General features: G+C 41.7%; 1 protein-coding gene across 1 annotated transcript in view; it reads left to right on the top strand.

Moving 5' to 3' along the window:
* The first annotated feature begins 10190 nt into the window (after window positions 1–10190).
* The window catches only part of ARL14 (ARF like GTPase 14), a 32040-nt gene continuing 17755 nt past the window's right edge, over window positions 10191–24475 (top strand). Inside the window, exon 1 of the mRNA XM_008266417.5 lies at window positions 10191–10355. The gene's annotated coding sequence lies outside the window, so the exon portion shown is untranslated. The remainder of the gene's footprint in view (window positions 10356–24475) is intronic.

The following is a 24475-nucleotide window of genomic DNA, read 5'->3' as shown; positions in this document are numbered from 1 at the left end:
GCCACATGCAGCAAGCGCCTTGAGCTGCTATCCACCGCTTATCACCGGCAGCAAAGCAGAGGCAGAGAGCCTTTTGGGATGCTCCTTGCCTTTTTATATATTTTCCACAGGGAGTGGCTTGTGGGCAGGTGGGCACTCAGGTATGGTCAGGTAGAGCCTGATGTCACATGGGGGCGTGGTGAGGGTATCAGGTAGGATGTGAGGTCACACAGGGTCATGGCGAAGGTATCAGGTAGGGCATGAAGTCACACAAGGGCGTGGCAAAGGCATGGTCTTCCAGCTCACAAACCTAATCAATTTTAGCCTGTATGCCTGCCTACTTCACTTTGAGGGGAATTGTATTAAGGAAACTCTTATGCATCAGAAATTTTTTTCTTTTAATGTGAAAATTGAAAAGTGTAATCCATGTGTTATTTTTAAACATTATTAAATATTTAGATATTTCATAATCTGTTACATTTTTTGTCATTGTTGTTGCTTTCAGGTAAACTCTGATATTTTTGATTAATGCAAAGTGACAACAAATCCTTAATCCATTCTTTGTTTGATTTGTGTTCATTGAATAAAATGTCTCTAAGACATAAAAGGCTTTACATTTATTTGTTTATTTTGGTTGTTAAACACATTTCATTTTAGAAGTGATTTGTGTATTGATCAGACTCTAGTAGAGTATGCCATATAACAAATTAACTCCTACATCTCAGTGGTCTAACATAGCAGGTTTAGTTCTTATTCACATTATATGTTTTATTTGCATCTATAGGGGGCTGTCTTCCATGCAGTCTCTCAAGTACCTAGACTGACAGTGACTCTGATACCTTTATAACCATGTCATCTGGAACACTGGGCTTCCAGGCTTGCTACAGCAGGAGCAGGGGGAGATGTCATCACACAGCAACTCTTGAATGCTTTGCCTTGGAAGTGACACTCATGGCATTTACTCACCAAAGGTTTTTTTTTTTTTTTCTATCACAATGTCTTTTTGAAGTTAAGATATTTAAAATTGTGACTTTCACTTAAGTCAGAACCTTCTGGTTGAATCATCTTTAATTATGTCATCCGTCATTCACCTTTTCTTAGGCAATCTCCAGTTTTGTAAGGTTTTTCTATCAGCATTTTCTTTGAGAGAGAGATATTCAGCGTGCTTCCCTCTGCTGGTTCACATCCCAAATGCGCACAATAGAATGCTATTCAGGTCTCCCTTATGGCTGGCAGGACCACAATTACTTGAGTCATCACACTGCTTCCTAGGGTCTGCATTAGCAGGAAGCTGGAGTCAGGAGCCAGAGCTTGGAATCAAACCCAGGTACTCCAACCTGGGACATGGCCATCTTAGCTGCTAGGCTCAATACCAGCTCCCATATCTGTCAATATTTCTAGTTGGGGACAGAAAGCTCAAGTCTAGTTTTTTTTTTTTTTCAGTTGGGAAAGGAATTGTTAAGAGAGCTTAGCAGGTCCAATTAATACTGGAAAGGCTCGAGGAAGAGGTTCTAGGTGGAGCCACCACCAATCCCATAACCACACTTTTTTTCCCACAGGGAAGCTGCTGCTCCCACTGCTGACCCCAGAACCATGACACAGAAAGCACCTGTGCCAGCAGAGTGGATGTCTGGACCCTGCCTGTTCCTCAGGTACTCTAGAGTCTGGAAAGATTAGGATATGTTAAATTTTAGAATTTGCTTTGGGATGACAGCTAATACACTATCAAAATGTAGGGTTGTTTTCGAAAGATTTGGGAGTGACACAAATAACAGATGGTCATTATATTTTCTTTTATAGCACTTGTTTACTTGGATGTAAAGAATTTCTTTATTATGGAAGTAATACAATTAGAGATAAGAAAAAAATGCTTATATTGATATCACTCTAGCAGAGCTATTGTCATTATTCTGGTATATTTCCTTTTTCTGTGCAGAATTCTTTTATATAAAATCATATGACAATGACCATCAGTTTTCTAGTGAAATATTAGAATACAAACATTTTCCACATGTTGTTACATGATAGTCAAAGTCATGAATTTTCATGGCTGTGCAATATTGTGACAGTGGGATGGGTTACTATGTAAATATATTGTGATGCAAACTGATGGATATGACTTTTCTGATTACAATTGTGAGTTATCATTGCCTTTATACTGCAATCAAACTAACATCTTAGGTTACCTTATTTCCCAGTTTTTATCAAGATAAAGGACCTTCTAAAGATATAGTCCAACACTGAATGTAGATAGGGAAAGGAACATGAAGATTTCAAGCAATTGCTTTGTAAGTACAAGAAACTTATTTCTCAGAGTCCATTCATATGAGATACCCAGAGAAGTGAAATTCATGGAGACAGAGTGTAGAATGGTGGTTATCTGGAGCTTGGGAGTGGGGGAGTGGGGAGGGAAGTAGGAATGGGCAGTTATTGTTTAACAGGTAGAGTTTTCCGTGGGGGAAGATGAAAACTTCTGGAGGTGGATAATAGTGACGATAGCATAACATTGTAAGTGTCCTTAATGTCACAGAATTGTTCAATTAAAAACATTTTAATGTTAAACTTTATGTTATATATATTTTACCATAATTTAAATTTTTAAAAATAAAAAAATGATAGGCAGAAAATAAACTAATGAAAGGCTAAAAACTCTTTCATTCTTTTGAAAAAAGAACTTTCAGTATGTATCATCCATGCAGGCAGTCTGTCTTCCTTTATATAATCTCAGGTCATTTTTTAAAATTCCAGATAACATTTCCATTGTTCATTCACCTATGTCATCAAAAACCTAGCATAGTCTCTAACCACCATAGAGAGAAAAATTCAATTTTTGTCAAACTGCCAAAATAGAAAAAGAAAAAAATCATGCACACTATAGCCTGAAAAAAAAAATCCATTCATTTGAGACATACACAATGGGAATTCACCATGTCAAAGAACTCTGCCAGGCCGTGTGTGAACACCAAGATGTATAACATATGATTCTGATACCGTCCTGCTTATTAATATTTTTCAATGTTAATAAGCCTGTGGGCTCTTGCCACATATTCAGAGAATAATTCTGAATACTGGCTCAAATAGACCAGACAACATGGTAAGTTTTTAAGGATTTTATTCAGTGAGAGAAATGTGCAGGAGAATGAGGGCTTTATTTAGGGTAGAAAGAGAAGTCTAGAAGCTAAGCTGGGTTCATACCAAACAGAGAGCAGGCCAGGAGCCACGTGGAGCAAGTGTGCAGGCAGGAAAACAGGGAGCCATGTGCCCTGAAGGCATGGGGCAACATGGGCAACAAAAAAAGGAGGGGTCCACCGTGGTCCAGGCCTTTTATTTACTCCCAAAGGGGAGTGGTTATGTAGTCTGATTGGCAGGTGGGCATGCAGGTGGAGTGAGGTAGGGGCATGAGATCACACAGGGAGTGTGCTGAAGTGGTCTTCTAGCTCACAAACCTAATCAATTTTAGCCTATCTGCCTGCCTACATCAATTCTGCTAAGGAGATATTTACAAACTCTCATCAAGATTTTTTTTTTTAAAGCAGCAGCGTGTTGCCTGCCTTTTAAATTTTATTGAATGGCACTAGAAGGTCATTGGATTTAGTCAGGAGAGTTGACCTTTATTCACAATTATTTGGATAAGTTACCCAAACTCTCTGGCCTCTGTTTCTTTGTCTGGAAGAAGAGGTTCTTAGACTAAGAGCTCAAGATTTCTCATCTTTAACTCCCTGAAAATACATGGAACACCCCACAGGCTGTCTGTCAGGGGCCTTTGCCAACAGATTTAATTAAAAGACAGTAGTTACTATTTTTGAGTGCCTAATGGACACAAAGCCAGGCCCTGAACAAGGCAGCCCCAAATGCGCGTTCATTTCACCCTCTTAGCAACCCAGTGAGGGAGGTGTCCTCTTGCTTCACGGAGGAGGAAACTGAGTTTGAAGGGCTAAAGAACCTGTTAGAGGCTTACCAGTGGCAAGTGGCAGAGCCAGTTTTTCAACCCAGGTCTTCTGACCCCAGAGGCCTGGGCTTACCATCACAACCTGTTTTGTAGACTTCTATCTGGACTTAATTACTATGGATTATCCTCTTATTGAAATAATCATATCTTATCTGAACTAATTTCTCATATACTGGTCATTACTTTTGGGTGTGGTTGAACCCAGCAAAGTCATATAGAGAAGTGAGATGATTTTCCAAATAATTCACGTTAAAAATTTTCTAGAGTTCTTTAAAAATTTATTATTTTTTTTTTAAATTTGGAAGGCAGCATGACTGAGAGACAGACAGTAAGGGCGAAACACCAAGAGTTGCAGTCTGTTTGTTCACTTCCCAGATGTCCACACTGGCTCTGGGAGGCGGCCTGAAATCCACACTGGGACCTGAATCCAAATCTCCCGTGAGGGTTTAGGAACCCAGCTACTTGACCACTGCCTTGCAGGGTCTGCACCACTAGGAAGCTGTAGTCAGGAGCTGGAGGTGGGCCTTGAACACAGCACCACTGGATGGGATGCTGGCACCTTAACCGGCTTCTTGGCTACCAGGCCAAATGCTCACCAAATGCCCCCCCCCCAATACTTTCAATTACATTATTTGGATATTTTAAGCAAACTTTCCTTTTTTGGAGGGAGTGTGCTTCTAAGCTACTAGTAAAACTCTTGCCTCAAAAGAAAGCTAGCATTATTTAAATCTATATTTATTATATAAAAGATACTATACATAAATAAAATAGATAATAAATAAGTAGATTTTTTCATGCATAAGTCATTTCATTTATACATTGTTCTGTCCCAAATATCTTTCAGAAATGAGGTAAAGAGCTTTCCCTCCTGAATCCTTAGCTGCTCAAGAATATTCCAAAGTTTGAGTCTCAGTCATTATCAGATGAATCCTAATGTAGTTCTTTTCTTTCTAAGTTGCTTTTAAAGGATATCCATTTTTAAATCATTATTATTAAGCATGCAACTAGTACATGAAACTTGCAAAGCTTTTACAAGTATTATCTAATACATTCTTCCAACAGCTTCTGGGGAGACCAACATTTTCCAAAAAAAGTGAAAGGGGACACAGATTTACTTTATTTAATTTACTTGGCCAGATTTACACAGTGACTTTTTGCATACATAGTCATGGAAGAATCAAAGTTGTCTTGGGTTATGGGGACAGAAACTCTGCTCCTTGAAGGACATTTAATAGATGCAGTGGTCCTATAACCGCAGAATAGCCCACTTCACCTTGTAAATGAGCCAGGGATGGAGGTGACTTGAAACCGAACTAGATTTCCCTATTTACTACCCAGAGTTGATTTCACTGGTTTTCCACTTATTCTTCTTCAAGTGTTTGCCCTTAATTTAATTGGTAAAAGGCTGTGTTAGTTCTTCATTCTTATTGTTAATTTTAGCACTGCTTGAAGAATGAGACACAATGCTATCCCAAGCAAATAGGCTTCCCTTCTACTGTTTTAGCTTGCTGCTTTAAATTCCTTACTAATATGAGGCTTGATGCTAAATAAGAAATACGAGAGAAGCTGCAGCTCTCCCCATCAACAGATGCCCTCTGTATCTGACTTCTAGCCAGATTCACCTGAGCATGAGTCCCTGTTATTAAATCAGTATTTTCTGATTCATTTTCCTGTTCAATCTTGGCAATGGAAGCTTCTGTCTTTTAACCTTTCTGATGACTAAGCTGAATGTTTCTTTGGTTTGGATGAATAATTATATAGTTAAGAGAAGATGGTAAATCTTTGCTATACGGCTAATAAATAAGACCATGCTATTTTATATTTGAATTGAGTTTGGAGTTAATTAGCAGACTCTCCAGCATCATATTTCAAGAGAAATATTAGCTGTATTTAAAATTTTATGTTGGGCATTATGATAATTTGACAATAATTTTGAGTAGCTACAAAGGAAATGAAACACCAGCAGAATCTATTGAAGAAAGCTGTGTCATCCTGTACATTTATAATCAGAAAATTAAAACTCCAGTAATAGAAGCATTAATACCTTTTATTAGGTAAAATCTGATCAACAGTCTTAGATTGACATATTGGTGATTTTTAGATGTTGCTTATTACTTTTTCTGAAGTATAAACTTGTAAAGTTTAGAAGAAAAATGATTTCATTATTTGACAAATACTGTCAGTTCCCCTTGCAACTGATTTTTCTCTGAACTGTCCTTTAAGGATGCCTTCTTAAAGTTAATTATGAATATATTTTGTTTGGTTAGTTTAACCAAACTTTGAATTAAATTACCTTTCAACATATTGATGGAAGGCTAGGTTGCTTGGGAAATCCAGATTAAGTGGAACTAAGTTTATGCAGCTGAGAAATATAACATATAGATACACAAACCATACATAAACACGAGTTCAAGCCTTTCTGTTCGACAGCTCTATCATGATGGGCATTAGTGTTTATTGCACTAATTGGGAAAAGAATTGAGTTAGTAAAAATGATGTTTCAGCCTCCAGCTTAGTCAGGTGACTCATTTTTTGGCAGAGGAAACGAGGCTGTCCACATGAAGTAGCCACTGGACTGGGGACCTAGAATGACTGGGTCCAAATCCTTCGCTGTTGACGAAGAGTCACTTAATCTGTGCATCAGATCCCTCCTTAAAGTGCTGGAAAGATATTTTTAGACTTGGATGGATAGTGAAGAATTTTTAATCAAGTGCTTATAAAATGCTTTGAAGTTTACAGATCCTGAATGTTATTAGACTACAATATTTAAGATAGGTAGGACATTTAAGAGCTGCTTTCCCATCATTGTCATGTCTGAATGGATTTCTTGGGATTGGGAAATGTACTTAGCTAAATATAGAGCCTTGTTGCTGGCATCCAGAGGAAAACTGCTGTGTTGGACTCACTATGCAATAGGAAGTCTGTCTCTAATGCAGCTTTGATGTAGATTTACATATCCTACTGGACTTTACTTATTTAGACCTCTGGAGATGTCATCATTTTAACTTCAAGTTATTTATTTTAATATTACTCTGGTCCCATTCAGTCCTTGAGGGCAGGGAGATACTTGCTTGAACCCAATCACAAAAGCATAAACAGTTTTGTTATATATTGGTTTGGTCATGGCTCTTTCAAGCTGACCTGAATACATGTATTTTATCATTTTCCCCAACAGGTAACAGTACTGGGAATAACTTTTCCTTTCTAAACCACCATTACAAAGATACTTTAATTAATAGCCCAAAGAGAATTTCCAAAGTAAAACAAAGAACAAATACAAAGTCTCAAAATCTCAAATAGTATCAGGCAATTAAATTATATGATCAGGTGTGTGCATTTGGCCTAATGGTCGAGACACCTGCATCCTATATAGAGTTCCTGAGTTTGATCCCTGGCTTGTTCTCTATTCTAGCTTTCTGCTAATAAGCACCCTGAGAGGTAGCAAGTGATGTTTCAAGTAGTTGAGTCCCTGTCATTCTTGTGGGAGATCTGGATCAGGTTTCTGGCTCGTGGCTTCAAACTAGCTTTGCCTGTTGCAGGCATTTGGGGGAATGAACAAGTAATTGGAAGCTTTCTCTGTCTCTGTCTCTTGTATCCTGTGTCTCTCTCTGCCTCTTGATGAACAACAAAAATTGTATTCTCATTAAAGTCCCTTCTAGCAATAGGTCCAAAGTGCTGTAATTTACCTGCTGGCAGTTTCTACAGTGGAACCACCAGGCTGTTTTGCACATATGCATGCCAAAGTGCAACGGTGTGTGCGTGGAGAGCTGTGGGGCCCTGAGACACAAACCATGCAGCTGCTCACAATAACAGACCACAGGAGCACCCAGCAGTGGGGAGGAAGCCTGCAGATCTAGGCCAGGGTGAGTCTTGTGAGGCACCTGGGGCTAAAAGAAGCGCTCACTGCAGGGAGCAAGTTGAGAGCTAGGACCTTCTTAAACTTTGTACCCCAGTGGCTCCAGTCCTGGGAAGAGATCTCAACAAGGTTTATGCCATAAACCAGCCACAATCAAGGAAGGGAATGCAAGCTGGAAAAGCCAGTCAATTCAAGCAGAGAGCTCAGAGGCAAAGGTCCTTGTGTTTTCTTGTGGTCAGCCTCTGACTCAGAGCGCTAAGTTCTAGCAGTTTCACTGCAGCTCGCCTCCCACCCTTCCAGAGCACCCGAAACAGGAAGGGACACTTCCTGGGGTCAATATGGAGACGGCAGAGAAGAAATAAAGTGGCAGAAGGGGAGCAAGTCAGTGAATTCTGTAGATAGGTTTGACTGTGGGGTTCCTAGGTCCATATGCCCTCCACTAGGCTGGGCGTAAGTCCTTGAAGGAGTCCACCCTGCCCAATGCTTTAAACCCTGCCTGCTCTTTGTGGAACCTTTCACCTTTTTCTAGCCACTGCTTGCCTTTGCACAGATCCAGGGTAGCCATACTTGGCTACAACAAATAAATAAATTTAACAAACTTATTTAACAAAAATAATTTTTTACAAATAAAAAAATTAATTAATTTGAATGCAGAGAGAAACACACATGCACCACAAACACTCAGATTGAAAGAGAGAGAGAGAGAGATCTCCCATCTACTGGTTTACTCTCAAATGCCTGCAGCAGCCAGGGCTGGGCAAGGCTGGAGTCAAGAGCTTAGAACTCCATGCAGTCTCCAGTGTGGGTGGCAGGGACCTAGGGACTTGAGCCATCACCTGCTGCCTCCCAGGGTGTGCATTAGCAGGAAGCTGGAATTGGGTGTGGAGTCAGCACTAAAATCCAGGTACTGCAATGTAGGATGTGGATATCTTAACTACTAAGCCAATCGTCCACCCCTAGACTTGTGTTTTCAGTCCACAAAACCAAACTTGAAAATCTTTAACTGAACTTAAATTTCTATTTCAAGCTTCTATTTTATCTGACAGCAGAAATGTAGTTCATTAGACTGCAGATAAACTTATTGTTTTCCCCACATCATTCTGGTAAACTTCCTGGGTTCAGAATTTGCTTTTTATCGTCTCCCTCCTCACGTGGCATCTAAATTCCTGGAAATGTGTGGTGACGCTGAGTGCCAGCGCCCCTCCAGGCTGGCATTCCCTAGTGATGTGCACATTCCCATCACTCCCAGCCCTGGCAGCTTCCTCACCTTGACTGTGACCTCTCTCCCTGAGCCACGTCCTTGGTCCTCTTGGGAACATGAGGAACTGTTGGATGTTCTCCATGCCACTCTGGAGGATTTCATAGGGCAGCTCTCTCAGACACACTTCTCTTTCCCGTTATCCCCTGGTCCCACAGGAGAAGTGAGACAGTAGGCCCCTCTGCTCTTGGACCCCCAATCTAATCTGAGGATTCTCTTAGGCCTGGTGACTCCCACCTCAGCTCCCTTCCTTGGGGTCTCAGCTACATCTTCTAGTCATTCTCTTTCCCCCTCTCATTTGACATCTCTGTCATCAGCTTGGAAAATTTTCTAATAGTACAGACCATCAATACAGTAGCCACTAGTCACGTGTGGCTATTGTTCCTTTGAAATATGGTTAGTTCACATTGAGTTGTACCGAAAGTGAGAATGCACACAACTGCAAGTCTTACTATAAAGAATAGATTGTAAAACAGAGATAATTTTAGTATAGGAGTGAGTGTTTCTTGTAGCAGTTAGGTTGCCCTTTGGGTTGCTTGCATGCCATAAAAGAGTGCCTCAGTTTGAGTCCTAGCTCTGCCTCCAGTTCCAGCTATTTGCCAATGTGCAACCTGGGAAGCAGCTAGGAAGCGTTCAAGTACTTGGTCCCTGCTACCCACTGGGAGACCCAGTCTCCTGGCTTCAACCTTTCCCAGTCCCAGCTGCTGTAGGCTTTAGGGGAATGAACCAGCAGATGGGAAAATCTCTCTTTATCTGTCTTTCTCTTTCTGTGTCTCTGCCTTTCAAATAAAAAAAAAATGTTCATAGAAAAGTGCAATTAAAAGATAAGTTTATTTTAAAAAATTTAATATAGCTTACATGTCCAAAAATACTTAGGAAATGTTGAATGAAGTACAGTATCAAAATTAATTTCACTTAATTATTTTTACTTTTTAATAACATGACTACTACAGAAACTCTAATTGGACTGTATTCCTTTTGGAAAAGTTGACTTAACAAATTTAGGAAGTGTTAGTGACTGAGTTGTGTCCTGTTAAATTCATTAGTTGGAGTCCTAACCCCCAGAGTGACTACACTTGGAACTGGGACTCTTAAGGAGGTGATTAAGGTTAGCTGGGGTTATAAGGGTGGGATCCTAATCCAGTAAGACTGGTGTCCTTATAATAAGAGGAAGAGGTAGCAGGAGCTTGCACACTGGGGAAAAGCCATGTGGGACGTAGCAAGAACACATCTGTCTGCAAGCCAGGAAGAGAGGCTTCACCACAAAACCACCTCACCAGCACCTTGATCTGGAACTCTCAGGCTTCAGAACTGTGAGGAAACAAATTTCTGTTGTTTAAGCCACCTGGTTTTTGGTATTCTGTCCTGGTAGTCCTACCAGAAAAATACAGAAAGGAAAATTCATTCTGATATTATGCATTCTTCCAAGATAAAAACGCTTATGCATTAATTTTAGCTTTGATCCTCAACAAACTATTATCTTAATCTATTGTCTGTGCCAGGAGTTTTTTCAAAATTCTATTTTGAAACTCAAAACCTAAGTGAAAATTGGCAGTTCTCTGTTGTCTGTCGTGACCTTCTTTTACCAAGGCTATAGAAGCAGCTGTCCTCTGAGCCTGGAATTGAGGGAAAGATCACAGAGCAAGAGGGAGATATGGAGAATGAAAAATACACTGGTTACCATCAAAATATCAGTCTGCTATTGCAGTTACATTTTTTCTTTTTTCATTCTACCAAAACTGGAGGGAATCTGATTTCATTTATTTTGCCATTCATTAACTTGTTCCATATTTATTGCCTGCAGATGGACTTTGTATACTTTAGTGGAAGTTGCTTTCAGGCAGCATTTGCATTAAAAACTTCAGGTCTTTAATTTCATAATGAGAGATATTGTTCTTTGTTGAATAAAGAATAGAAGGTATCATAGACACTGGGTGTTAGTGGTAGAGAGAGATGGTTGAGGATACTGAAGTTCTGCTGTCTGTGTCTCTACAGTTCAGGAAATTTTGTTAGCTGAGGGAGAGACGTCGGTGCCCACCTCAGCACAGGTCCTGCTTTGTCAGAGACCCTGCAATTTCTCATGTAATTCATCTGGCGCACACAAGGTCAGTCTTGGCGTCAACCAAGACAGTGTACCAGGGGAGCGCAGAAGGCCAGAAGAGGCTTTCCCTTGAAGGGACGCGGTGGCTTCTCCCACCTTTTGTACTCCTCTGATTCACCAGACACAGTTGGGTCTTAAGGCCGATCTTGCTACACTATGAATGTCTGGTTACTTCTCTGTGAATCCCCAGAGGGCAGGGAAGTATAACTGTCATCCCCAAATATTGCTCTGCACAATGCTTGCATATACGTAGTGGGTGACTGATAAGTTTTTGAAATTTTACAAAATGAATGCACAAATCCAACACAGTCTGCCCTCAGATCCTCACTTCAGGCTCTCTCACCACTCATCTCCATTGGCCTGCACCCAGCTCAGACACCCTCCTCTAGTCCCTTTAATTGGAGCCAATCTTTCCTCTTCTTTATAAAAACTATCAAAATAGATACAGTTCTGTGTGAGAATACATGTGTGTGCATAATACATGCACAAATTAAATGTCATTTAGGTTAATATATAAACATATGTATGTATTTAATCTAAATGATTTTATGCTGCTGTATGCAATTGTGCAGTTTCCTTCTTTTCACTTAACCTGATACCTGTGTGTGACTATGCATGTTTATCCCACCTTTTTATTCTCCTTTCTAGCTGGTAAAGCCACCTGAGGTGCTAGTATCCCATATGGGCACAAGTTAGAGTTCTGGCTGCTCCACTTCTGATCCAGCTCCCTGCTGGTGTGCCTGGGAGAGCAGCAAAATGGCCCAAGTCCTTGTGCCTTTGCACCCACATGGGAGACCTGGACCAGCTCCAGTTGTAGCAATCATTTGGGGAGTGAACCAGTGGATGGAAGATCTCTTTCTCTCTCTCCCTCTCTCCTTCTCCCCCTCTCTCCCTCTCTTCCTCTCCCTCTCCCTCTGAAACTCTAACTTTGAAGCCACTGATTCACTCCCCAGATGGCCGCAACAGTCAAGGCCCCAGCTTTTTTTTTTTTTTTTTTGTTATAAATAGCCAAGAAAAGAACATCCATCCTATCTGTGCTTCTTTAGACATGTTCAAAACAATTTTTTTTTATGATAGAGCCTTAGAGCATGAGTTACTGGGTTAAAAGGTAAAGGTACATATAGGTGTAGGGAACAATCCCAAGGAAGGGACTTTCTTGGACATTAGTCATACAATCTTTTCTTTTTTGTAAGCCAAAGGACTTTGCAAGACTGTACTAAGACAGGAGGCACAGCAAGACCTAGATAGTTTCAGATCAAGGGGGATCGTTTGTGTTAGCTATGTGACCGTAGGATAGATGATGAGGTCCCTCAGCATCTCTGGCAATCTTCTCCCACTTCTCAGCAGCATGAACACTATCCTTTCAAGTTCTTTCCCATGCACTTGCGTTATGTCTCAAGGGCTTTTTCATGCCTGCTGCTTTGCAATACCCCTGCAGTGAATAGTATCTTCTATACTCTAAATGAGGAAGGAAATGTTATTAAGTGTCATTGTCATTGCTGTTTATCATTTTGTTCACAAGGGGGAGGTGGATCATTTCAAAAGAAGCAGTGAGCAGGTGATGTCAAGGGGACAGATCTCTAGACTTCTGTCTGCTCCGTGGATGCAGTTCACTGGCCAACAAGGACACTCCACATCTGGGTGCTGATGAACCAGAGGGTACAATATGTGAAGGTTATCTTGAGAAGTTAAAAAATGAACTTTCCTAAAAGACTTTTCTAATTGATACCTGCCTCTTTGAGGTCAAAACCCTTTCACTCACTGATTTAAAGGAAGAAATGATTAATTACTAGGAATTTGGCAGCAAGATGGTCTATCTTTTAAGTATTGGCTCAAAATATCCAAAAATAATAGGTTTAAAATTTTAATCAATATATTTGCCAAACTGTACTCTGAAAAGTCTGTATCAATTTGCACTCCCACTAATAATGAATGTGTCTAGCATATTATAAATCTTTTAAATTGTCATCTGATAGATAAAAGATGATCTCTCACTATTCTAATATGCATTTATCCGATAATCATGACATCCAGCATGTTTTTATACACTTTTTGACCATTTGAATATTTTCTCCTGTGATTTATCTTTAGTATGCTTTGTTAATTTTCGAATTGGTGTTATGCAATTTCTTCCTTGTATGAGTTCACTATAAATATAAAGTGTACATCACTGACTCTGTCATTAAATATTAATTTTTCTTTTCTTTTTCTTTTAAGATTTTACTTACTTATTTGAGAGGCAGAGTTACAGACAGAGAGAGGGAGAGACAGAGAGAGAGGTCTTCCATCCACTGGTTTACTCCCCAAATGGCTGCAATAGCCAGAGCTGGGCTGTTCCAAAGCCAGGAGCCAGGAGCTTTTCCTGGGTCTCCCACACAGGTGGAGGGGCCCAAGGATTTGTGCCATCATCCGCTGCTTTCCCAGGCACATTAGCAGGGACCTGGATTGGAAGAGGAGCAGCTAAGACATGAACCGGTGCCTATATGGGATACTGGAACTGCAGGCAAAGGCTTAGCCCACCATGCCACATTGCTGGCCCCCAATATTTTATTATGTTTTAAATGTATTTTAGGGGCTGGTGCTATGGTGCGTTGTGTTAAAGCCCCTGCCTGCAATGCTGGCATCCCATATGGGCACTGGTTCAAATCCTGGCTGCTCAACTTCTGATCCAGCTCCCTGCTAATGTGCCTGGGAAAGTAGCAGAGGATGGTCCAAGTCCTTGGGCCCTTGCACCCATGTTGGAGACCTGGAAGAAGCTCCTGGCTTCAGAATGTTTCAGTTCTGGGTGTTGTGGCCATTTGGGGAGTGAACCAGCAGATGTAAGACTTCTCCTGTAACTCCATCTTTCAAATAAATAAAATACATTAAAGATAAATAAATAAATGTATTTTAAAGAGAATTTTTAAATGTAAGTGCATTCTCTTAAAAATTCCAACAATTTTTAGTAATATGATGAACTAGGCCTTTAAGTAAAATACTTTCCAGTATGACATCCTTAAAAATGCAGCATTTAGGGGTCAGCACTTGGTGTAGTGGTTTGGGGCAGCAGTGGGTACCGATTTGAGTTCCGACTACTCCACTTCTGATTCAGCTCCTGGTTATCATGCATGAGAAACCAGCAGAAGATGGCCCAAGTGCTTGGACCCCTGCATTCATGTGGGAGACTGGAATAAGCTTCAGGTCCTGGGCTTTGGCCTGGCCCATCCCTAGCCAGTGCAGCCATTTGGAGAGTGAGCCAGTGGATGGAAGATCTCTCTAGGCGAGATTAGCATTGGAAACCGTGGACTCAGTAGATTGCTTTCCCCAGTGTGGGTGGGCATCATCAGATAGACACCTAGACATATGACAGCGAGATTTTAGACTACTAAGAACAATGAGACTATATTAGAAGTTTCTAGAGAGATAAAAATTATCTAAAAAAGAACTATATTTAAATGAACAGATTTCTCAAGAGCAGTAAGGGAAGCCAGAAGGTAGTGGAATGATATATTTAATGTGCTGAGAGAAGATGAACTGTAGTGTTATATACAGCAAAATAACCTTTCAAATAGTAGATTAAAATAAAGTAGTGGGTTTTTAAAAAGAATTTTTTCCAAGATTTATTGATTTATTACTTGAAAGGCAGAGTTTTATTATTTGAAAGGTAGAATTACAGAGAGGCAGAGGCAGAGAGAGAGAGGTCTTCCATCTATTGGTTCAAATGTTGGTTCCCCAAATGGCTGCAACCGATCCAAAACCAGGAGCCTGGACCTTCTTCTGGGTCTCCCACATGGGTACAGGTGCCCAAGGACTTGGGCCATCTTCTGCTGCTTTCTCAGGCCGTAGCAGAGAGCTAGATCAGCAGTGGAGCAGCCAGGACTCAAACCAGTGCCCATATAGGATGCTGGTGCTGCAGGCAGTGGCTTGACCCACTATGCCACAGTGGCGGCCCTGAAATTTATTTATTTACTTGAAAGTTAGAGTTATAGAGAGAGGGAGATACAGAGTCAGAGAGAGAGAGAGAGAGAGAGAGAGAGAGAGAGAGAGAGAGAGAGAAATCTCCCATATGTTTGTATATTCCCCAGATGGCCACAACGGCCAGAGCTGGACAAGCCAAAGCCAGGAGCCAGGAATTTCATCTGAGTCTCCCATGTCATTGCAAGGGAGATAGGAGATGGATTGAAAGTGCAGCAGCTGGGGTATGAACGAGTGCCAATATGGAGTACCAGTGTTGTGGGCAGCTTTACCCGCTATGCCATTTTTTTTTATTAAAAACAATCAAGAGCCTTTATTAACAGTAAACTCTTATTCTAAGATCTATAGAATGTGCTTCTGGATGATGGATAACAAATCTAGGGGAAAATCTGACTGTAAGAAGGAATATAAGCAAAGACACAATAAACTGAGTAAATCTAAGCAAGAACTTACCGAATAAGAGGACGATGATCCTATTTATTTTATGGGCTAAATAAAGCAAGCCATATATACCAGCACTACAATAGAATTCATAAAGAAAGAGTGATAAAACCCTCTAAGGTTCTGTATTTTCCTAAAAGTGATAATACAGACAGTATGGTTCATTTCTTCAAATGGCTGCAATGGCTGGGACTGGACTAAGCCAAAGTCAGGAGCCAGGAGCCAGGAATTAAATCCAGGTCCCTCATGTGGGTGTCAGGAACCCAAATACTTGAGCTATCACCTTCTGCCTCCCAGAGTCTGCATTTGCAGGAAGCTGGAATAGGGAGCTGGAGTGAAGAATCAAGTCTGTGCACTCTGCTATGGGATGCAGTTGTCTTAACCACTAGCCAAACATCAGCCCCTAATCTCCCTTCTGACGGACTCAGAGCCTACCAATGTGAGACCTTAATTATATCTTCAAAACTTCATTTGCTGGACTTCCTGAGAGATGGCAGCTAAATTAGATGCTTGGGTGATCATCCTCTACAGACACCAATTTGAGCAGCAGTTTTTGCGCCATGTCACCTTCACAAGAGCTGTAGAAACCAGGAGAGAGACCACTTGGTTTTAGATAATAATAAGAAAAGTCTCATTGAAGAAGGCAGGAAGGAAAGAGCTGCTTGTGTCACCCCTTCCCCAGCTCCAAGCAGCTCAGCGTGGACAGAGATGTTGTGCCTCCTCTAGGAAGAGGGAGTGAATGAAGTCCAGACCTTAGACTTGAAGTTCAGTGCTAGACTTGCCGCAATAAAAACTGGTGCTCAACAGGGCCCATGGCCTCTGCCACCACATCCTTACCTGCAGACTGAGATTTAGACCCTCCTTAGAGGCTAAGGGACAACCTCCATCACCTGTCTCCCAACCTCCAGCAGACAGCAGCACAGGACTCCAACCCCTAGGGAGAAGAGCAGGAAAGGGAACAAAGGACTTTATCTTCGAGCTCAGAGCTGGACCTACAGTGTTGAGACCCAGTGTTTGATAAAACCCAAAGACTTCTATCCCTAGGCCTGTGCTTGCATATGGAATATTTTGGGTGGCCCCAGCATTGGAGATCATGGTGTATTTCTGCTAGTCTTGTCACCGGAGGAAAGACCATGAGGGGTTCTTGTCTTCATGCAAGAAAGAATTCAGGAGTGAGACAGAGAGTGGAGGGATAAGGCTTTATTGGGGAGAGGGCATCCATGAGAACAGAAGGGACAGAGAGAGAGAGCCCAATTGCTCGGACTAGGGAGAGCAAGTTTACATGGTTGAATGGAGAGTACACACCGGGGCAGGCCAGGTGGGTGGCTCAGCGGAGAGGCAGAGGACTGAGTACCCCATCTGTTTGGACTCCCTAGGGTTTTTTTTTTTTTTAAGATTTATTTATTTGCAAGTCAGAGTTACACAGAGAGAGGAGAGGCAGAGAGAGAGAGAGACCGAGAGAGAGACCGAGAGAGAGAGAGACCGAAAGAGAGGTCTTCCATTTGATGGTTCACTCCCCAATTGGCTGCAATGGCCAGAGCTGTGCTGATCCGAAGCTAGGAGCCAGGAGCTTCTTCCAGGTCTCCCATGTGGGTGCAGGGCCCAAGGACTTGGGCCCTCCTCCACTGCTTTACCAGGCTAAAGCAGAGAGCTGGGTCAGAAGTGGAGCAGCCAGATCTCCAACCAGTGCCCATATGTGATGCCAGTGCTACAGGCCAGGGAGTTAACTGCTGTGCCCTAGGTTTTTAAAGGAGTTTGTTTACCCATTTTCCCCTCTCCTCCAGGACAAAGGATGGGAAGTCCTAGAGGAAGAGTTTGCTGGGTGAAAATTAGTAAATTCCTCCCCAGATTTGCTGGCACCTGGGCAGAACAGAGAAGCTTCCCTTAGGCTGTCTGTGAAGGTTTTATTGCCCCATGTTATGAGGTCAGCTAACCCATTTGGTCCTGAGGGGAGAATTCTCCTGGGAGCTTTCTTTGGGGGAAGGGCTGACCCCACCTGGGAGGTTATCAGGGTCTGGGCAGGACTTTGAAGAGCAAGATGCTGGGCTTCTGGAGCTTCTGCAGTAGGTGCTGGTCTTCAGGCCTTTCTCCACACACACATAGGCTAAATTAATTCTGACTTCCTAGCTAACAGTCTCACATGGGCCTGTTGTGCACTCCTGAGGTTGCACAGGGCCTAGTGATTGTGAGACCCAGTTGTGACTCAGCTTAATGCCAGCCTGAACGGCCACGAGGCTGCCTTTATCACCCTTACCTGATCTTTGGGCAAACAACAAAGAACCATGCGGCTGTGTCTTAGCACTCAGAACCAGCCAGGCTGTTAAAAACTAACATTGGACAGAACCTAATGGTTCCTGACCCAATCCAGCGCTGGTGGACAGAGCCTCTGGACCTACCCCTGGTGCTAACAGGTCCTATGGCCTCAGTTGATCCAACTTATTTTCCACTCATCCTCATTTGTTGCTGTTCGTAGTGACCTTGGGCTGTGTGTCCATCTCAGTAGCATGTAGACCATAGCTATAAGGACTTTGGTCCTGCTCCCATGCTGGGCTGGGCTGGATGGGCTGTGGACTCTGAGTATGATCTAGCATTGCAGTATTAGTGGCTACACGACTGGGTGCCCGGGCCTGCCCTGGCTCCAGGGAGGCTTATAACAACAAACTACCCCTTTTTGGATACCTCCCAGTTCATTCTGAATGGTACATCCACTGTGGTTCGGGAATGAATCTGAGGATGTCATTGAGGCAGTGATGGTGCCTGGGGCAGTGGACTTGCAGCAAATCTCAACTTAAGGTGCCATCTAATGCTGGGCTAGCAGAAGTGGCCATCAAGAGAAAACAAGTGAATGACTTAGAATTTCTGGAAGGACAACCACAAACAAAGCCAGATTGCAACAACTGGGGAAAAATAAAAACATGATCCTTCAATTCATAGAGGACATCTTATGCCAGCAAGCATGAAGAACTCTCAGGGTACTATGGGCTGACCTAATGAACAAAATAAAGCACCAGAAACCAACTATCTTGGATCTGACATTGGAAGATGCTTAGATAAAGATTTAAAATAGCAATTTTAAAGAAACTAAATGAACTTCAAGAAAACACAGGTAAAGAATTTAATACTCTAACTTGTCCACAGACTTTGACAGAGAATAATATAAAAAAATCAATCATAGACTGGGCATTTAAGCTAATGATTAAGACATTGTCATCCATTTTGGAGTACCTGGGTTCAATTCCCAACTCTGATCCTAACTTCTTGATAATGCAGATCCTGGGAAGCAGCAGTGATAGCTGAAGTAATTGGGTTCTTGACACCCACAAGGGAGACCTAGGTTTCCAGTTCCTTGCTCCAGCCCTGGCCATTATAGACATTTTGGGAGTGAATTGGGTGGGGTGAGGGGAGGGGTGTCTCTCCCTGTCTCACTATTTATCAACTAAATAAACAGAAAAAATGTTAAATTGTACAGAAATATTTCAAATGAAGCCTGCATTAAGATAAATTAAAAATGATAGAAAGCATCAGTAGCAGAGTAGATCAAACAATAAACCATCAGCTCTCAGATAGGCTATTTGAAAACACATAATTGCAGACGAAGAAAAAAGGAATCATGCAGAATGAGGAAAGCTTAAGGGACTTTGGGACAGCCTATAAGAAGGAAATATCCCAAGTTGTTAGCGTTCAGGAGGGACTTAGGGATGCCAAAGGGGGTAGAAGCATCTTCAAAGGATGGTAACAGAAAACTTCCCACACCTAGATAGATATACCACCGTCCAGGAACAGGAAGGTCAGTAGGTCTCCAGTCAGATTAAACTCAACTAACTCTATCTCAAGACATATTTTCACCCAATATCTACAAGGACAAAGATACAAAGTAGATTCTGAAAAATGCTAGAAGAAGATGAAACAAATACAGACTTCTCAGAAACCTCATAGGCCAGCAAAAAGTGGATGAGCCTCTCACATTCCCAAAGGAGAACAATCCTAGCCAGGAGTACTGTACCAAGCAAAGCAAGCCTTGGAGATGGAAGAGAGAGAGAGACATCCTCAAGTAAACAAAACTGAGAGAACTTGTCATTACCAGACCTGTCTGACGGGAAATGCTAGAGGGAGTTCCTCAAACTGAAAGAAAGATAAGCTAATCAGAAAGAAAATATCAGGAGAAAGAAAACTCACTGGTAAGGGTAAATATATACACAGTTTCAGAATTCTAAACTTTACTAAACATGATACATAAACTATTCACACTTTAAAAAGTTTAATTTATTTGAAAATAGGGTGGGGGCTAGTGTTGTTGACACAGCAGGTTAAACTATTGCCTGTGATGCTGGGATTTTATATCAGAGAACCAGTTTGAGATCTGGCTGCTTTGCTTCTGATCCAGCTCCCTGTTAATGCTCCTGGGAATGCAGTGGAAAATGGCCCAAGTACTTGGGTCCCTGCGAGTGCATAGGAGACCAAGATGGAGTTCCTGGTTCCTGACTTTGAGAGCTTGTTTGGAGGTTCTAGCAGGGGAGCATGGCTGCTTGTATACCCTTGACCGAAGACTGGTCCTCCTCTAGTGGGGAAGGTTGTCCTCTTCTTTGACCGAGAGCACAGCTTTGAGAGGGATGCACATGGAGTGGTGAGGGAAGAAGGAGACACCTGCCCAGCCGGCCACATCAGCCCAATCAACCCTGGCAATCAAAGGGGTGACAGATGTCACAGCCAGTTCACCCTCACATCTGTGGCTCCTTACTTTGGCTTGGATCGGTTCTGGCTGTTGTGGCCATTTTAGGAAGTGAACCAGCAGATGGAAGATCTTTCTCAATTGCTCTGCTTTTCAAATAAAAAAAAAATTTTTTTAAAGAAAGGTAGTGGGGCCAGTGTTGTGGCATGGTGAGTAAAGCTGCTGCCTGCGATGATAGCATCCCATGTGGGTGCCAGTTAGAGTCCCAGCTGCTCCGCTTCTGATCCAGCTCCCTGCTAATACATCCAGGAAAGCAGTAGAGGATGGCCCAAGTGCTTGGACCCCTGCACCCTCATTGGAGACCTGGAAGGAGCTCCTGGCTCCTGGAATCAGATCGGCCCAGCTCTGGCCGCTGTGGCCATCTGGGGAGTGAACCTGTAGATGGAAGACCTCTCTCTCTATCTCTGCCTCTGTCTCTCTCTCTCTGTACCCCTGATTTTTGAATAAAATAAATGTCTTTCTTTTTCTTTTTTCTTTAAAAAGGGACCTAAATGTGTGAGTCATGGAACTTTGAAACCACCTGAAGAAAACACAGGGGAGATGTTTCAGGACAGTGGGATGGGCAAGGATGTTTTGGATCAGAACCCAGAAGCATAGGAAACAAAAACAAAGTAGACAAATGGGATCTTATCGAACTAAAGAGCTCCTACACAGTGAAGAAATCAATCAACAGAGTGAAGAATCAACCTACAGAAAGGGAGAAAATATTTTCATGTTATAGATCCAACAAGGGTTAATAACCAGACTATATGAGGAACTCAAGCAACTCAACAGCAAACAAACATTTGCAGTAGTCCTAAACAAGTATTTTTTAAGGCAAAAATATACTATGGTTGCATAAAAAATGCTTAATGTTACTAATATTCAGGGAACTGCAAACCAAAACCACAATAAGGTAGTTGTCTCACTTTAGAATGGCCATTACCAAAAGATAACATTCACTGGCAAGGATGTGGAGAAAAGCGAACTCTTGCATACTGCTGATGGGAATGTGGATTAGTATAGCCATGGTAGAAATAATAAAAATAGAACTACAAGAAGATCCAGCAGTCCCACTATAGGGGATATAGCCAACGGAAGTGAAAGCACTCTGTCAGTGAGACATCTGCACTCCCACATTTACTGCAGCATCATTTATGGTAGCTAAGAAATGGAAGCAACCTAAGTATCTGCCAACTAATTGAATGGATAAAGAAAATGTGGTCCATATACACAATGGAATATGACTCAGTCATGACAAGGATGAAATCTTCCCATTTGCAACAACGTGGGTGGAACTGGAGGTTATTATGTTAAGTAAAATAAGCCAAGTACAGGAATACAAGTACCACAGGATCTCACTTATGTATGGAATATAAAGAAGCGTATGTGGGGGCCGGCTCTGTGGCGTGGTAGGCTAAGCCTCCACCCGCGGTGCCAGTATCCCATATGGTGATGATTCATATCTAGCTGCTCCTCTTCCAATCCAGCTCTCTGCTTATGACCTGGAAAAGCAATGGAAGATGGTCCAAGTGCTTGGGCCCTTGCACCTATGTGGGGGACCTGGAAGAAGCTCCTGGCTCCTGGCTTTGGATCAGCCCAGCTCTGGCTGTTGTGGCCATCTGGAGAGTGAACCAGAGGGATGGAAGACCTCTCTCTGTTTCTTTCTCTGTCTGTAATTCTGCCTCTCAAGTAAATAAATAAAATTAAAAAAAAAAAGTGTTTGTCATAGAATGTAGTAGTATGATGGTGGTTACCAGAATCTAGGCAGAGTAGGGAGGAGGGAGGTATAGGGAATGCTTGATTATCAGGTACTAAGTCGTAGTTAGGAGTAAAAAGCTCTGGATATGTTTACTCTGATTGCACATTATGCAGAGTATACATGTACAGAAGCATCACATGGTACCACATAAATATACACAATTTTATGTGCCAGTTAAAAGTAAAAATTTAAAAAGTCCTATGTTTTTGAAATATAATTTAACCATGACAATAACATCTGTTATATGTGCAGTCCTATTTGCATTCAAAGGGAGGGAACTACAAAGCAGGGGGTGGGAATTTTGGGTAACTCAGAATTCTGCCTATCACAGTAACTATTGAAAAGTAGAATCAGATTGTATCGTTTCCAAACCCAGTAGAGGTCCCCTCGCCCCCCAAAAAAGACAATGCAAATGTTGTAGGCAGGCATATGAGATAAAATTGATTAAGTTTGTAAGCTGGAAGACCATGTCTTCACCATGCCCCCCGTGTGATCTCATGCCCCTACCTGGCCACACCTGTGTGCCCACCTGCCAATCAGACTAATTAACCACTCCCCTTTGGAAGTGATTAAAGGCCTGGGACACAGTGGGCCCAGCCCTTTCGCTCTCTTTGGCCATTGCAGACCTTTGCTGCCTTCGGGGCTCGTGGCTTTCCTGTTCCATGCTTCCCGGCTTGCATGCTTCTCCACATGGCTGGCTCTTGGTGCTCAGTATGAATCCAGATTTCCCTCTCTCTTTTAGATAGGGCCCTCACTCTCCTATGCATTTCTCTTACTGAATAAAAAGCTTCAAACTTAACCTGCTACCTGGTCTATTTGTGCCAGTATTCAGAATTCTTATCTGAATATGAGGCATGAACCCACACAGCTTATTAATTTTAAATTATTAATAAGCAAATCAGTAACAGAAAGATTAGAATAAAGGTAAGGGTAAAAATAGAAAATACTGAAAAATTGAGGAAATGTATAACATAATACAAAAAGATATATAAAATACATCATAAATCACAACCTTTGTTAAGAAACTATATTCCCCACATATGTCAAATTGAATTTTTAAAAAATGTTCAGTTCTGTAATATTAACAAGAGACACATCTGAAACCTAAGGGCAGGAGTGGGGATGTGGTGCAATGAGTTAAGTCTCTGCTTGACGTGCCTGAATGTCATATCAGAGTGCCTGGTTCAAGTCCTCATTACTCTGCTCTGATCCAGCTTCCTGTTATTGCACATCTGGGAGGCAACAAATGATGGCTCCACGTGGGAGACCTGTACTGAATTCTGGACTCCTGGATTCAGTCAGGCCCAATTTTGGCCGTTGTGGTCATTTGGGAATGAACAATGGATGGAAGATTTCTTTGTGTCTATTTTTGCCTCTCTCGGTCTCTGTCCCTCTGCTTTACAAATGGGAAAAAAAAAGAAAATAATAAAACATATGGACAGAAAATTTGAAAGGTAAGTCATGCAAGCATTAACCAAAAGAAAGTTGAGGTAGCCAGACTACTACCAGAAAAACTCAAATTTAAGGGAAAAATATTACCAGAGATCAAATGGGTCACTACATATTGAAAACAGTGCAATTCACTAGGGATAGATAATAATTCTATACTTGTCGGCACTTAATAAAATAGCTTCAATCTAGAGGACACAATAATTGGCAAAAGTACAAGAAGAAATTATCATTTTACCATTAATTTGCAAAGGTTTAATATTTCTCCCTCTTTATCAATAAATCAAGCAGACCAGATCTGAATCAGCAATGATCAAACTTGGCTTAAGGATCAGATACAGAATACTGTATAAGGTACACATTCTTTTCAAAGACATGAAATTATTTACAAAAATTGATCATATACTAGGCCAAGAAGCATCTACATACCAAAGAATCAGTGTCTTTGACCACATTCTTTTACCAAAATGTGGCTAAGTTGGAAATAAATAAGTAAACAATAACTTAAAAGTTTTGTACTTTCATAAGTTTGGAAAAACTGATAAATAACTGATGATGAAAGAAAATATTATAATGAAATTAGAAGATATTTTGAAATAATAATGAAAGAATACTGAGTAAAATAACATGTGGTAAACAGTATATTAAAGTAATAAATGTGTATTTAAAGGAATGGCTTAACTGCATTGTGCTGGTTCAGGGTCTCTCATAAGGTTACATCAAGTTCTGAACTGAATTCCTGGCTCCCAGCTTTGATCTGTCTCAGTCCTGCCAATTGCAAGTATTTGGGGAAGCAAACCAGTGGAAGGGAGCTTTCTGTCTGCCTCTCAAATAAATAGATAAAGGTTTTTAAGAAATGACTGCAGCTGAGGCTGCAGTCATCGGAAGGCTCGGCTGAGGCCGGGGGATTAACCTCCAGGATGGATCCATCACTTACCCGGCTGCCAGATCGATCCTGCCTGTTCACGAGAGGCCGCAGCTTCTTCTCACATGAACTTCCCTGTACTGCGCCAGAGTC

This window comes from Oryctolagus cuniculus, chromosome 4 (genome assembly GCF_051225735.1).
Source record: "Oryctolagus cuniculus isolate XC-2025 breed Fujian yellow rabbit chromosome 4, ASM5122573v1, whole genome shotgun sequence".
NCBI classification, from domain to species: Eukaryota; Metazoa; Chordata; class Mammalia; order Lagomorpha; family Leporidae; genus Oryctolagus; species Oryctolagus cuniculus.
The sequence above is the reverse complement of the archived record's forward strand: the minus strand, read 5'-3'. Positions and strand labels throughout refer to the sequence as shown.